Source organism: Orcinus orca, chromosome 1 (genome assembly GCF_937001465.1).
Source record: "Orcinus orca chromosome 1, mOrcOrc1.1, whole genome shotgun sequence".
Taxonomy (NCBI): domain Eukaryota; kingdom Metazoa; phylum Chordata; class Mammalia; order Artiodactyla; family Delphinidae; genus Orcinus; species Orcinus orca.
In genome coordinates, this window is record NC_064559.1 from 57,027,851 (window position 1) to 57,040,753 (window position 12,903).

Genomic DNA, 12,903 nt, shown 5'->3' on the forward strand with positions numbered 1-12,903 from the left:
TTGTTAATTTTATCAGATGTGATAGTGTTATTATAAGTAGACCTTATATGTAAAAATTAAATATTCAAGTGTGAGTGAAATAACATGGTGCCTGGGATTTGCTTTAAAATACTCCAGTGATGGTGGGAGAAGTGAGAGTGGGAAGGAATAGATAAAACAAGATTAGCAAAGTATTAGCAAAAATTGAAGCTGGATGGTGGGTACATGGGCATTTGTGGATTTGTTATATTCTTTTTTTTCATGTATTTGCTTCTCCCAGAGTGAGAGATGAGAGGGAGAGAAAGGCACCCAATATGAAAGCAGGGTCTCATAACCTAATCTGGAAGTGACACACCATCACTTTTGTAGCATACAATTAGACTCACAGACCAGACCAACCTTACCGCAGTGCAAGAGGGGATTACACAGAGCTCAGAAGGCAGGGATCACTAGGGGCATCTTGGAACCTAGCCACCACACCCACACAGAAAAAAAGACTTGGGGAATAAACATCAGAAAAGAAAGCTAAGAGAGGAAACTATTGGCAATGAGGTCCTTTATGATGGTACCTGCCGGCTGCCTGCTTCTCCTGTCTAATTTCTGGACACTTGCCTTTTTTCATTTTATTCTCCTGATAAACCAAACTGCTTTGATTTCGCCAAACAGTCCATTTTGTCTCACTGACTTTATTCTGTATATCTTGCACATGCTACTCTGTCTGGAATGTCCTTTCCACTCTTGCTACTTAGCAAAACTACTCTGTCTTTCAAACCTTTTTCAGCCATAACTTCCTTTCTGATCACTCTTCCAGTCTATACCCCGCCAGACTATTTATTTATTTATTTGGCTGCGCCAGGTCTTACTTGCAGCATGCAGATTCTTAATTGTGGCATGCGGGATCTAGTTCCCTGACCAGGGATCTATATCTATCATCCATCTATCTATCTATCTATCTATCTATCTATCTATCTATCTATCATCATCTATCATCAAGCTAGATAGCTAGCTAGCTAATTTTTAAAATATTTATTCATTTATTTATTTGGCTGTGCTGGGTCTCAGTTGCCACGTGTAGGATCTTTAGTTGCAGCATGTGGGACCTAGTTCCCTGACCAGGGGTCAAACCCGGGCCCCCTGCATTGGGAGCACAGAGTCTTAACACTGGACTACCAGGGAAGTCCCTATCTATCTATTTATTATAGGAACTGTTGCATGCAGTTCTGGAAGCTGAGCAGTCCCACAGTCTGCCTCTGCAAGCTGGAGAACGAGGAAAGACAGCAGTATAATGCAGTCCAAGTCTGAAGGCCTGAGAACTAGGAGCTCTGATGGTCGAGGGCAGGAAAAGATGGACATCCCAGCTCAAGAAGAGAGAGAGAATTCTGCCATCTTTTCCTCTTTTGTTCCATATGGCCCCAAACAGATTGGATGATGTCTGCCCATATTGGTGAGTGTGGAAATCTACTCAGTCTACTGAATCAAATGCTAAGATCTTCTAGAAACATCTTCACAGACACACCAAGAAAAAATGTTTTACCAGCTATCTGGGCATCCTTTAGGCAAGTCAACTTGACACATAAAATTAACTACCACAGTGGTCCATACAACTTTCACAAAATTCTCATTTTCTCTTGAAAGCTAGAAGTTTATCGTTGATGATAAAATGCAGTCAGTTGTTTTCCTTGAAGTGACAGCCTCACTGTGTTCATTTTCCACAAAATGTTCACCACCACCTGAGTCTGAATAACTTTGTCTCTCAGTCATTCTTTCAAAAAGAAGTGGCTTGTTCAGCTTGCAACTCAAAACAATCACACAAAGATTTTTCTTGTGACAATCACTCTTTTGGTATGCAGCAGCAATATTTCATATATCTAAGGGTTGAGATATCTTAGGTGAAATTGACTTTTTTTTTGAACTGTAAGTGGATGGTGGTGAATATTATAACTAGTAGTACAGTTTGGTGCCACTGCCTTGAACTGTGCGAACACCTCAGCAACTTTATCTACCATTGTTTTTGCATCAAAAGTGCAAATGTCATCACAGTAAAAAAAAAAAAAAAAAGGCAAAAAACTTCCTAGGATAATTAAGGAAAAAGCTTTGACTCATGGATACTCTGAAAGAATCTTGAGTACTTCAGGGTTCACTTTGAGAGCCACTAATCAAACTCAAAGTTTGAAACTGTAAGCTTTTTTTCTTTTTTAATGTCTTTATTGGAGTATAATTGCTTTACAATGGTGTATTAGTTTCTGCTTTATAACAAAGTGAATCAGCTATATGTATACATATATCCCCATATCTCCTCCTTCTTGCATCTCCCTCCCTCCACCCTCCCTATCCCACCCCTCTAGGTGGTCACAAAGCATCGAGCTGATCTCCCTGTGCTATGCAACTGCTTCCCACTAGCTATTTTACATTTGGTAGTATATATATGTCCATGCCACTCTCTCACTTCGTCCCAGCTAACTCTTCCCCCTCCCCATGTCCTCGAGTCTGTTCCCTACATCTGCATCTTTATTCCTGTCCTGTCCCTACGTTCTTCAGAACCTTTTTTTTCTTTTTTTTTCAGATTCCATATATATGTGTTAGCATATGGTACTTTTCTCTTTCTGACTTACTTCACTCTGTATGACAGTCTTTAGGTCCATCCACTGCACTACAAATAACTCAATTTCATTCTTTTTATGGCTGAGTAATAATCCATTGTATATATGTGCCACATCTTCTTTCTCCATTCATCTGTTGATGGACACATAGGTTGCTTCCATGTCCTGGCTATTGTAAATAGAGCTGCAATGAACATTGTGGTACATGACTCTTTTTGAATTATGGTTTTCTCAGGGTATATGACCAGTAGTGGGATTGCTGGGTCGTATGGTAGTTCTATTTTTAGTTTTTTAAGGAACCTCCATGCTGTTCTCCATAGTGGCTGTATCAATTTACATTCCCACTAACAGTGCAAGAGGGTTCCCTTTGCTCCACACCCTCTCCAGGATTCATTGTAGATTTTGTGGTGATGTCCATTCTGACTGGTGTGAGGTGATACCTCATTGTAGTTTTGATTTGCATTTCTCTAATGATTAGTGATGTTGAGCATCCTTTCATGTGTTTGTTGGCAATCTGTATATCTTCTTTGGAGAAATGTCTATTTAGGTCTTCTGCCCATTTTTGGATTGGGTTGTTTGTTTTTTTGATATTCAGCTGCAAGAGCTGCTTGTAAATTTTGGAGATTAATCCTTTGTCAGTTGCTTCATTTGCAAATATTTTCTCCCATTCTGAGGGTTGTCTTTTTGTCTTGTTTATGGTTTCCTTTGCTGTGCAAAAGCTTTTAAGTTTTATTAGGTCCCTTTTGTTTATTTTTGTTTTTATTTCCATTTCTCTAGGAGGTGGGTCAACAAGGATCTTGCTGTGATTTATGTCCTGGAGTGTTCTGCCTATGTTTTCCTCTAAGAATTTGTTAGTGTCTGGCCTTACATTTAGGTCTTTAATCCATTTTGAGCTTATTTTTGTGTATGGTGTTAGGGAGTGATCTAATTTCATACTTTTACATGTAGCTGTCCAGTTTTCCCAGCACCACTTATTGAAGAGGCTGTCTTTTCTCCATTGTATATTCTTACCTCCATTATCAAAAACAAGATGACCATATGTGAGTGGGTTTATTTCTGGGCTTTCTATCCCGTTGCATTGATCTATATTTCTGTTTTTGTGCTAGTACCGTACTATCTTGATTACTGTAACTTTGTAGTATAGTCTGAAGTCCAGAAACCTGATTCCTCCAGCTCCGTTTTTCTGTCTCAAGATTGCTTTGGCTATTCATATCTTTTGTGTTTCCTTACAAATTTTGAATTTTTTTGTTCTAGTTCTGAGAAAAATGCCATTGGTAGTTTGATAGGTATTGCACTGAATATGTAGATTGCTTTGGGTAGTATAGTCATTTTCACAATGTTGATTCTTCCCATCCAAGAACATGGTATATCTCTCCATCTGTTTGTGTCATCTTTAATTTCTTTCATCAGTGTCTTAAAGTTTTCTGCATTATAGGTCTTTTATCTCCTTAGGTAGGTTTTTTCCTTGGTATTTTTTTAAACATCTTTATTAGAGTATAATTGCTTTACAGTGGTGCGTCAGTTTCTGCTTTATAACAAAGTGAATCAGTTATACATATACATATGTCCCCATATCTCTTCCCTCTTGCATCTCCATCCCTCCCACCCTCCCTATCCCATCCCTCTAGGTGGTTACAAAGCACCGAGCTGATCTCCCTGTGCTATGCGGCTGCTTCCCATTAGCTATCTATTTTATGTTTGGTAGTGTATATACGTCCATGCCACTCTCTCACTTTGTCCTAGCTTACCCTTTCCCCTCCCCCTATCCTCAAGTTCATTCTCTAGTAGGTCTGCATCTTTTTTTTTTTTTAACATCTTTATTGGAGTATAATTGCTTTACAATGGTGTGTTAGTTTCTGCTTTATAACAAAGTGAATCAGTTATACATATACATATGTCCCCATATCTCTTCCCTCTTGCATATCCCTCCCTCCCACCCTCCCTATCCCACCCCTCTAGGTGGTCACAAAGCACCGAGCTGATCTCCCTGTGCTATGCTGCTGCTTCCCACTAGCTATCTATTTTACGTTTGGTAGTGTATATATGTCCATGCCACTCTCTCACTTTGTCACAGCTTACACTTTGCCCTCCCCATATCCTCAAGTCCATTCTCTAGTAGGTCTGTGTCTTTATTCCTGTCTTACCCCTAGGTTCTTCATGACATTTTTTTTCTTAGATTCCATATATATGTGTTAGCATACGGTATTTGTCTTTCTCTTTCTGACTTACTTCACTCTGTATGACAGACTCTAGGTCCATCCACCTCACCACAAATAACTCAATTTCGTTTCTTTTTATGGCTGAGTAATATTCCATTGTATATATGTGCCACATCTTTTTTATCCATTCATCCGACGATGGACACTTAGGTTGCTTCCATCTCCTGGCTATTGTAAATAGAGCTGCAATGAACATTTTGGTACATGACTCTTTTTGAATTATGGTTTTCTCAGGGTATATGCCCAGTTGTGGGATTGCTGGGTCATATGGTAGTTCTATTTGTAGTTTTTTAAGGAACCTCCATACTGTTCTCCATAGTGGCTGTACCAATTCACATTCCCACCAGCAGTGCAAGAGTGTTCCCTTTTCTCCACACCCTCTCCAGCAGGTCTGCATCTTTATTCCTGTCTTGCCCTTATATTCCTTGGTATTTTATCCTTTTTGTTGCAATGGTAAATGGGAGTGTTTCTTTAATTTCTCTTTCAGATTTTTCATCATTAGTGTATAGGAATGGAAGAGGTTTCTATGCATTAATTTTGTATCCTGCTACTTTACCAAATTCATTGATCAGCTCTAGTAGATTTCTAGTAGCATCTTTAGGATTCTCTATGTATAGTATCATGTTATCTGCAAACAGTGACAGCTTTACTTCTTCTTTCCCAATTTGGCTTCCTTTTATTTCTTTTTCTTCTCTGATTGCTGTGGCTAAAACTTCCAAAACTATGTTGAATAATAATGGTGAGAGTGGACATCCTTGTCTTGTTCCTGATCTTGGAGGAAATGGTTTCAGTTTTTCACTATTGAGAATGATGTTGGCTGTGGGTTTGTCACATATGGCCTTTATTATGTTGAGGTAAGTTCCTTCTATGCCTACTTTCTGGAGGGTTTTTTTTGTGTGTGTGTGGTACGCGGGCCTCTCACTGTTGTGGCCTCTATTGTTGCGGAGCACAGGCTCCAGACGCGCAGGCCCAGCGGCCATGGCTCACGGGCCTAGCCGCTCCGCGGCATGTGGGATCTTCCCGGAGTGGGGCACGAACCCCGTGTCCCCTGCATCAGCAGGCGGACTCTCAACCACTGCGCCACCAGGGAAGCCCTCTGGAGGGTTTTTATCATAAACGGGTGTTGAATTTTGTTGAAAGCTTTTTCTGCATTTTTGAGACAATCATATGGTTTTTCTCCTTCAAGTTGTTAATGTGTTTTATCACATTGATTGATTTGCATATATTGAAGAATCCTTGCATTCCTGGGGTAAACCCCACTTGATCATGGTGTATGATCCTTTTAAGGTGCTGTTGGATTCTGTTTGCTAGTATTTTGTTGAGGATTTTTGCATCTGTGTTTATCAGTGATATTGGCCTGTAGTTTTCTTTCTTTGTAACATCTTTGTCTAGTTTTGGTATCAGGGTTATGGTGGCCTTGTAGAATGAGTTTGGGAGTGTTCCTCCCTCTGCTATATTTTGGAAGAGTTTGAGAAGGTTAGGTGTTAGCTCTTCTCTAAATGTTTGATAGAATTCACCTGTGAAGCCATCTGGTCCTGGGCTTTTGTTTGTTGGAAGATTTTTTTAAAAAATTTTTATTTTATTTATTTTTCTGTCTGCGTTGGGTCTTCGTTGCTGAGCACTGGTTCTTCTCTAGTTGTGGAGAGCGGGGGCTACTCTTCGTTGGGTTGTGCGGGTTTCTTATTGCGTTGGCTTCTCTTGTTGCGGAGCACGGGCTCTAGGCTCACAGGCTTCAGTAGTTGTGGCACGTGGGCTCAGTAGTTGTGGCTCCCGGGCTCTAGAGCGCAGGCTCAGTAGTTGTGGTGCATGGGCTTAGTTGCTCCACGGCATGTGGAATCTTCCTAGACCGGGACTCAAACCCGTGTCCCCTGCATTGGCAGGCGGATTCTTAACCACTGTGCCACCGGGGAAGCCCTCCTTTTTCATTTCTAATTCTATTAATTTGAGTCTTCTCCCTTTTTTTCTTGATGAGTCTGGCTAATGGTTTATCAATTTTGTTTATCTTCTTAAAGAAACAGCTTTTAGTTTTATTGATCTTTGCTATTGTTTTCTTCATTTCTTTTTCATTTATTTCTGATCTCATCTTTATGATTTCTTTCCTTCTGCTAAATTCGGGCTTTTTTGTTCTTCTTTCTCTAATTGCTTTAGGTGTAAGTTTAGGTTGTTTATTTGAGATGTTTGTTGTTTCTTGACGTAGCGTTGTATTGCTATCAACTTCCCTCTTAGAACTGCTTTTGCTGCATCCCATAGGTTTTGGGTTGTCGTGTTTTCATTGTCATCTCTTTCTAGGTATTTTTTAATTTCCTCTTTGATTTCTTCAGTGATCTCTTGGTTATTTAGTAGTGTATTCTTTAGCCTCCATGCATTTGTATTTTTTACAGACTTTTTCCTGTAATTCATGTCTAGTCTCATAGCATTGTTGTCAGAAAAGATACTTGATACGATTTCAATTTTCCTAAATATTCCAAGGCTTGATTTGTGACCAAAGATATGATCTATCTTGGAGAATGTTCCATGAGCACTTGAGAAGAAAGTGTATTCTGTTGTTTTTGGATGGAATGTCCTATAAATATCAATTAAGGACATCTTGTTTAATGTCTCATTTGAAGCTTGTGTTTATTTATTTATTTTCATTTTGGATGATCTGTCCATTGGTGAAAGTGGGGTGTTAAAGTCCCCTACTATGATTGTGTTACCGTCAATTTCCCCTTTTATTGCTGTTAGCATTTGCCTTATGTATTGAGGTGCTCCTGTGTTGGGTGTGTAAAGATTTACGCTTGTTATATCTTCTTCTTGGATTGATCCCTTGATCATTATGTAGTGTCCTTCTCTGTCTCTTGTAATAATCTTTATTTTAAAGTCTATTTTATCTGACATGAGAATTGCTACTCCAGCTTTCTTTTGATTTCCATTTGCATGGAATATCTTTTTCCATACCCTCACTTTCAGTCTGTATGTGTCCCTAGGTCTGAAGTGGGTCTCTTGTAGGCAGCATATGTATGGGTCTTGTTTTTGCATCCATTCAGCCATTCTATGTCTTTTGGTTGGAGCATTTAATCCATTTACATTTAAGGTAGTTATCGATATGTATGTTCCTCGTAACATTTTCTTAATTGTTTTGGGTTTGTTATTGTAGGTCTTTTCCTTTTCTTGTGTTCCCTGCCTAGAGAAGTTCCTTTAGCATTTGTGGTAAAGCTGTTTTGCTGGTGCTGAATTCTCTTAGCTTTTGCTTGTCTGTAAACATTTTAATTTCTCCATCGAATCTGAATGAGATCCTTGCTGGATAGAGTGTCTTGGTTGTAAGTTTTTCCCTTTCATCACTTTAAATATGTCCTGCCACTCCCTTCTGCCTTGCAGAGTTTCTGCGGAAAGATCAGCTGTTAACTTCATGGGGATTCCGTTGTATGTTATTTGTTGTTTTTCCTTTGCTGCTTTTAATATTTTTTCTTTGTATTTAATTTTTGATAGTTTGATTAATATGTCTTGGGATGTTTCTCCTTGGATTTATCCTGTATAGGACTCTCTGCGCTTCCTGGACTTGACTATTTCCTTTCCCATATTAGGGAATTTTTCAACTATAATCTCTTCAAATATTTTCTCAGTCCCTTTCTTTTTGTCTTCTTCTTCTGGGACACATATAATTCGAATGTTGGTGCATTTAATGTTGTCCCAGAGGTCTCTGTCATTCTTTGTTCTTTATTCTGCTCTGTGGTAGTTATTTTCACTATTTTATCTTCCAGGTCACTATCCGTTCTTCTGCCTCAGTTTTTCTGCTATTGATTCCTTCTAGAGAATTTTTAATTTCATTTATTGTGTTGTTCATCATTGTTTGTTTGCTCTTTAGTTCTTCTAGATCCTTGTTAAATGTTTCTTGTATTTTCTCCATTCTATTTCCACGATTTTGGATCATCTTTACTATTGTTACTCTGAATTCTTTTTTCAGGTAGACTGCCTATTTCCTCTTCATTTGTTTGGTTGGGTGGGTTTTTATCTTGCTCCTTCTGTTGTGTGTTTCTCTGTCTTCTCATTTTACTTAACTTACTGTGTTTGCGGTCTCCTTTTCACAGGCTGCAGGATCGTAGTTCCCGTTTTTTTTGGTGTCTGTCCCCAGTGGGTAAGGTTAGTTCAGTGGGTTATGTAGGCTTCCTGGTCGAGGGGACTGGTGCCTGTGTTCTGGTGGATGAGGCTGGATCTTGTCTTTCTGGTGGGCAGGACTGCATCCGGTGGTGTGTTTTGGGGTGTCATTGACCTTATTATGATTTTAAGCAGCCTCTCTGCTGATGGGTGGGGTTGTGTTCCTTTCTTGCTAGTTGTTTGGCATTGGGTGTCCAGCACTGTAGCTTGCTGGTCATTGAGTGGAGCTGGGTCTTAGCGTTGAGATGGAGATCTCTGGGAGAGCTTATGCTGTTTGATATTACATGGAGCCAGGTGGACTCTGGTAGACCAATGTCCTGAATTGGGCTCCCCCACTCAGAGGCTCAGGCCTGACACCCTGCCAGAGCATGAAGACCCTGTCACATGGCTCAGAAGAAAAGGGAGAAAAAAATAAAATAAAATAAAATATAGTTATTAAAATAAAAAGTAAGAAAAATTATTAAAAATAAAAATAATTCAAAAGTAATTAAAAAACAAGGAAAGAAGAGAGGAGCCTAACCAAAAATGAAATCCACCATGATAACAAGTGCTAAAACCTATATTAAAAAACAAACAAACAAAAAAAACGGACAGACAGAACCCCAGGACAAATGGTAAAAGCAAAGCTATACAGACAGAATCACACAAAGAAGCCTACACATATACACTCACAAAAAGAGGAGGAAAAAAATATATATCTATGTATAAAAAAAAAGGAAGAGAGCAACCAAATCAATAAACAAATCTACCACTGATAATAAACTCTAAATACTAAACTAAGATAAACATAAAACCAGAAACAAATTAGATGTAGAAAGCAAACCCCAAGTCTACATTTGCTTCTAAGGTCCACCGCCTCAATTTTGGGATGATTCGTTGTCTATTCAGGTATTCCAGAGATGCAGGGTACATCAAGTAGACTGTGGAGATTTAATCCGCTGCTCCTGAGGCTGCTGGGAGGAATTTCCCTTTCTCTTCTTTGTTTGCACAGCTCCTCGGGTTCAGCTTTGGGTTTGGCCCCACCTTTGCATGTATGTCGCCTGAGGGCGTCTGTTCTTCACTCAGACAGGATGGGGTTAAAGTAGCAGCTGATTAGGGGGCTCTGGCTCACTCAGGCCAGGGGGAGGGAGGGGTACGGAATGCAGAGAGCCTGTGGCGGCAGAGGCCGGCGTGACGTTGCACCAGCCTGAGGCGCACTGTGTGTTCTCCTGGGGAAGTTGTCCCTGGATCGCGGGACCCTGGCAGTGGTGGGCTGCACAGGCTCCTGGGAGGGGAGGTGTTGATAGTGACCTGTGCTTGCACACAGGCTTCTTGGTGGCTGCAGCAGTAGCCTTAGCATTTCATGCCCATCTCTGGTGTCTGTTCTGATAGCCGTGGCTTGTGCTCATCTCTGGAGCTTGTTCAGGTAGTGCTCTGAATCCCCTCTCCTCGTGCACCCCAAAACAATGGTCTCTTGCCTCTTAAGCAGTTCCAGACTTTTTCCCGGACTCCCTCCTGGCTAGCTGTGGCGCACTAGTTCCCTTCAGGCTGTGTTCATGCCGCCAACCCCAGTCCTCTCCCTGGGATCTGACCTCCGAAGCCCGAGCCTCAGCTCCAAGCCCCCGCCTGCCCCGGCCGGTGAGCAGACAAGCCTCTCAGGCTGGTGAGTGCTGGTCAGCACCGATCCTCTGTGCGGGAATCTCTCCGCTTTGCCCTCTGCACCCCTGTTGTTGCGCTCTCCTCTGTGGCTCCGAAGCTTCCCCCCTCCGCCACCCACAGTCTTCAGCCGTGAAGGGGCTTCCTAGTGTGTGGAAACCTTTCCTCCTTCATGGCTCCCTCCCACTGGTGCAGGTCCCGTCCCTATTTTGTCTCTGTTTATTCTGTTTTCTTTTGTGCTACCCAGGTACGTGGGGAGTTTCTTGCCTTTTGGGAAGCCTGAGGTCTTCTGCTAGCATTCAGTAGGTGTTCTGTAGGAGTTGTTCTACACGTAGATGTTATTTCTGAGGTATTTGTGGGGAGGAAGGTGATCTCCACGTCTTACTCCTCTGCCATTTTGAAGGTCTACTTGAAACTGTAAGCTTTTTGAAGGCAGGGACTGTTTCTGTTTAGTAGGAGTCCAAATATATATTGATCTAAATTCACACTGAAGATACATGTCCTCTTTTCCTAGGAATTCAGAATCCCTTTAGTAAATATTCTAACTTTCTAGGATAGGGATATTAATAGGTTACTGACAGTTATTGGAACACCCTGAATATTTAATGTTAGTATAATACCATCCGTCTTCTACATTTAAAAGTTCCTAACCATGACTAAATAACTTAAAGGTTACTATTGTTAAGGACACTTAAGACAACTCTAGTTGAAGAGTTTTGTCATTTCTCGGAGCTATTCTTATCAGTCACTTCCAGTACAGAGACCTCAAAGCAATTTAAAGAGCCAGTGTCACAAAGTACTTAGACAACTAGCCAGTGATATTTGGGTTTACTGGTCTGTTTTTGCCTCTTCCTTCTTCTCTCCTCTATTTCTTTCCTTATCCCATTTTTTTTCTTTTCCCATCTGTTTCCTAAGTTAATATAAAGTTTGAAATGCTTTTTCCCTACTTTCACTCAAATATTGTTCAGGAGGGACCTTTTCTACTTTACAGTTGTCAAGAACTAGTCTCTGCAGTGTAGATTATTTGTAGATAAAATATTGGAGAACAAAACTGGGGAACAGTGACATTAGAAATGGGAATGTGGAGAGAACTATAGAGAAGAATGGGTTTGGAATCAGGGGATGTACATTTGAGGTTCAGCATCTACCATGTCATTTTAACTTTTCTAAGCTTCAATTTACTTATTTATAAAATGAAGATAACCACCAACCCAACCCAAGTTTACTTCATAGTGTTGTGGAAATCACTGTGCAAATAAGTTAATAAATATTCTATTTTACACCAATGTCTTTTATAGAATAAGTACACTTCACTCAATAAAACTGGAGCACCTTCAGTGTAAGGAAAAAAAAGACCCTTTAGACTCCGATGGTTACTTTGGCCAGTGCTATAGTTCCTGGGTCTCTACTCTTGAATCACTGCCATGTGAATTGCTCTCACTGGGGACTTCCCTGCTTATGGAAAGTCTAACCCCTAGAATTTTGTTGCTGTTACTATTCCCCTCCTTTTCTTCAAATATATGAAATAGTAGAGTCTTTGGAAATATGTGATTTTGTCTTGAAGACTGACTGTTAGTGATGCAGTACCGTAATGATCTCATAAAAATTTTTATACTTTTTCAATGTTGCATACCAGACCTTAAAATTAAGGTCTATTAGTATATTTAGTTCCAAGCCATGTTTCAGGTAGGTCTGCAGTGGCTGTATGGCATAGAAAGAGAAATGAAGTAGGAGTTAGGGGAACTGATTTCAAATGTTGGTTCTATCATTGACTATTTACACTTAGGCAGGACTTCCTTGGTTTTCAGTCTTAAAGCAGAGCGATAAATGGGTTTAAACCAGATGATGATGATGATTTTATTTAGCCATTAAAAAAAATATTTATTTTTCGCTGTGTTGGGTCTTTGTTGCTGTGCGCGGGCTTTCTCTAGTTGCGGTGAGTGGGAGTTACTCTTCATTGTGGTGCACGGGCTTCTCATTGCATTGGCTTCTCTTGTTGTGGAGCACAGGCTCTAGGCACAGTGGGCTTCAGTAGCTGTGGCATGTGAACTCAGTAGTTGTGGCTTGAGGGCTGTAGAGCACAGGCTCAGTAGTTGTGGCACATGGGCTTAATTGCTGCGTGGCATGTGGGATCTTCTCAGACCAGGGCTTGAACCCGTGTACCCTGCATTGGCAGGAGGATTCTTAACCACTGCGCCACCAGGGAAGCCTGATGTTGATGATGATTTTTTTTTTTTTTTTTTTTTGATGATGATTTTTTAATTAATTTATTTTTGTCTGTGTTGGGTCTTCATTGCTGCACGTGGGCTTTCTCTAGTTGCGGCGTGCAGGCTTCT

At 40.5% G+C, this 12,903-nt stretch overlaps 1 protein-coding gene across 3 annotated transcripts in view; it reads left to right on the forward strand.

Annotated features, from left to right (window-relative positions):
• The window catches only part of CENPL (centromere protein L), a 43,048-nt gene that overhangs the window by 24,690 nt on the left and 5,455 nt on the right, over nucleotides 1-12,903 (forward strand). For 2 of the 3 annotated variants that reach the window (XR_007479706.1, XR_007479711.1), the window contains one exon: nucleotides 1,182-1,423. The exons of the other annotated variant lie outside the window; for it this stretch is intronic. The gene's annotated coding sequence lies outside the window, so the exon portion shown is untranslated. The remainder of the gene's footprint in view (nucleotides 1-1,181; nucleotides 1,424-12,903) is intronic. 3 annotated transcript variants of the gene reach the window in all.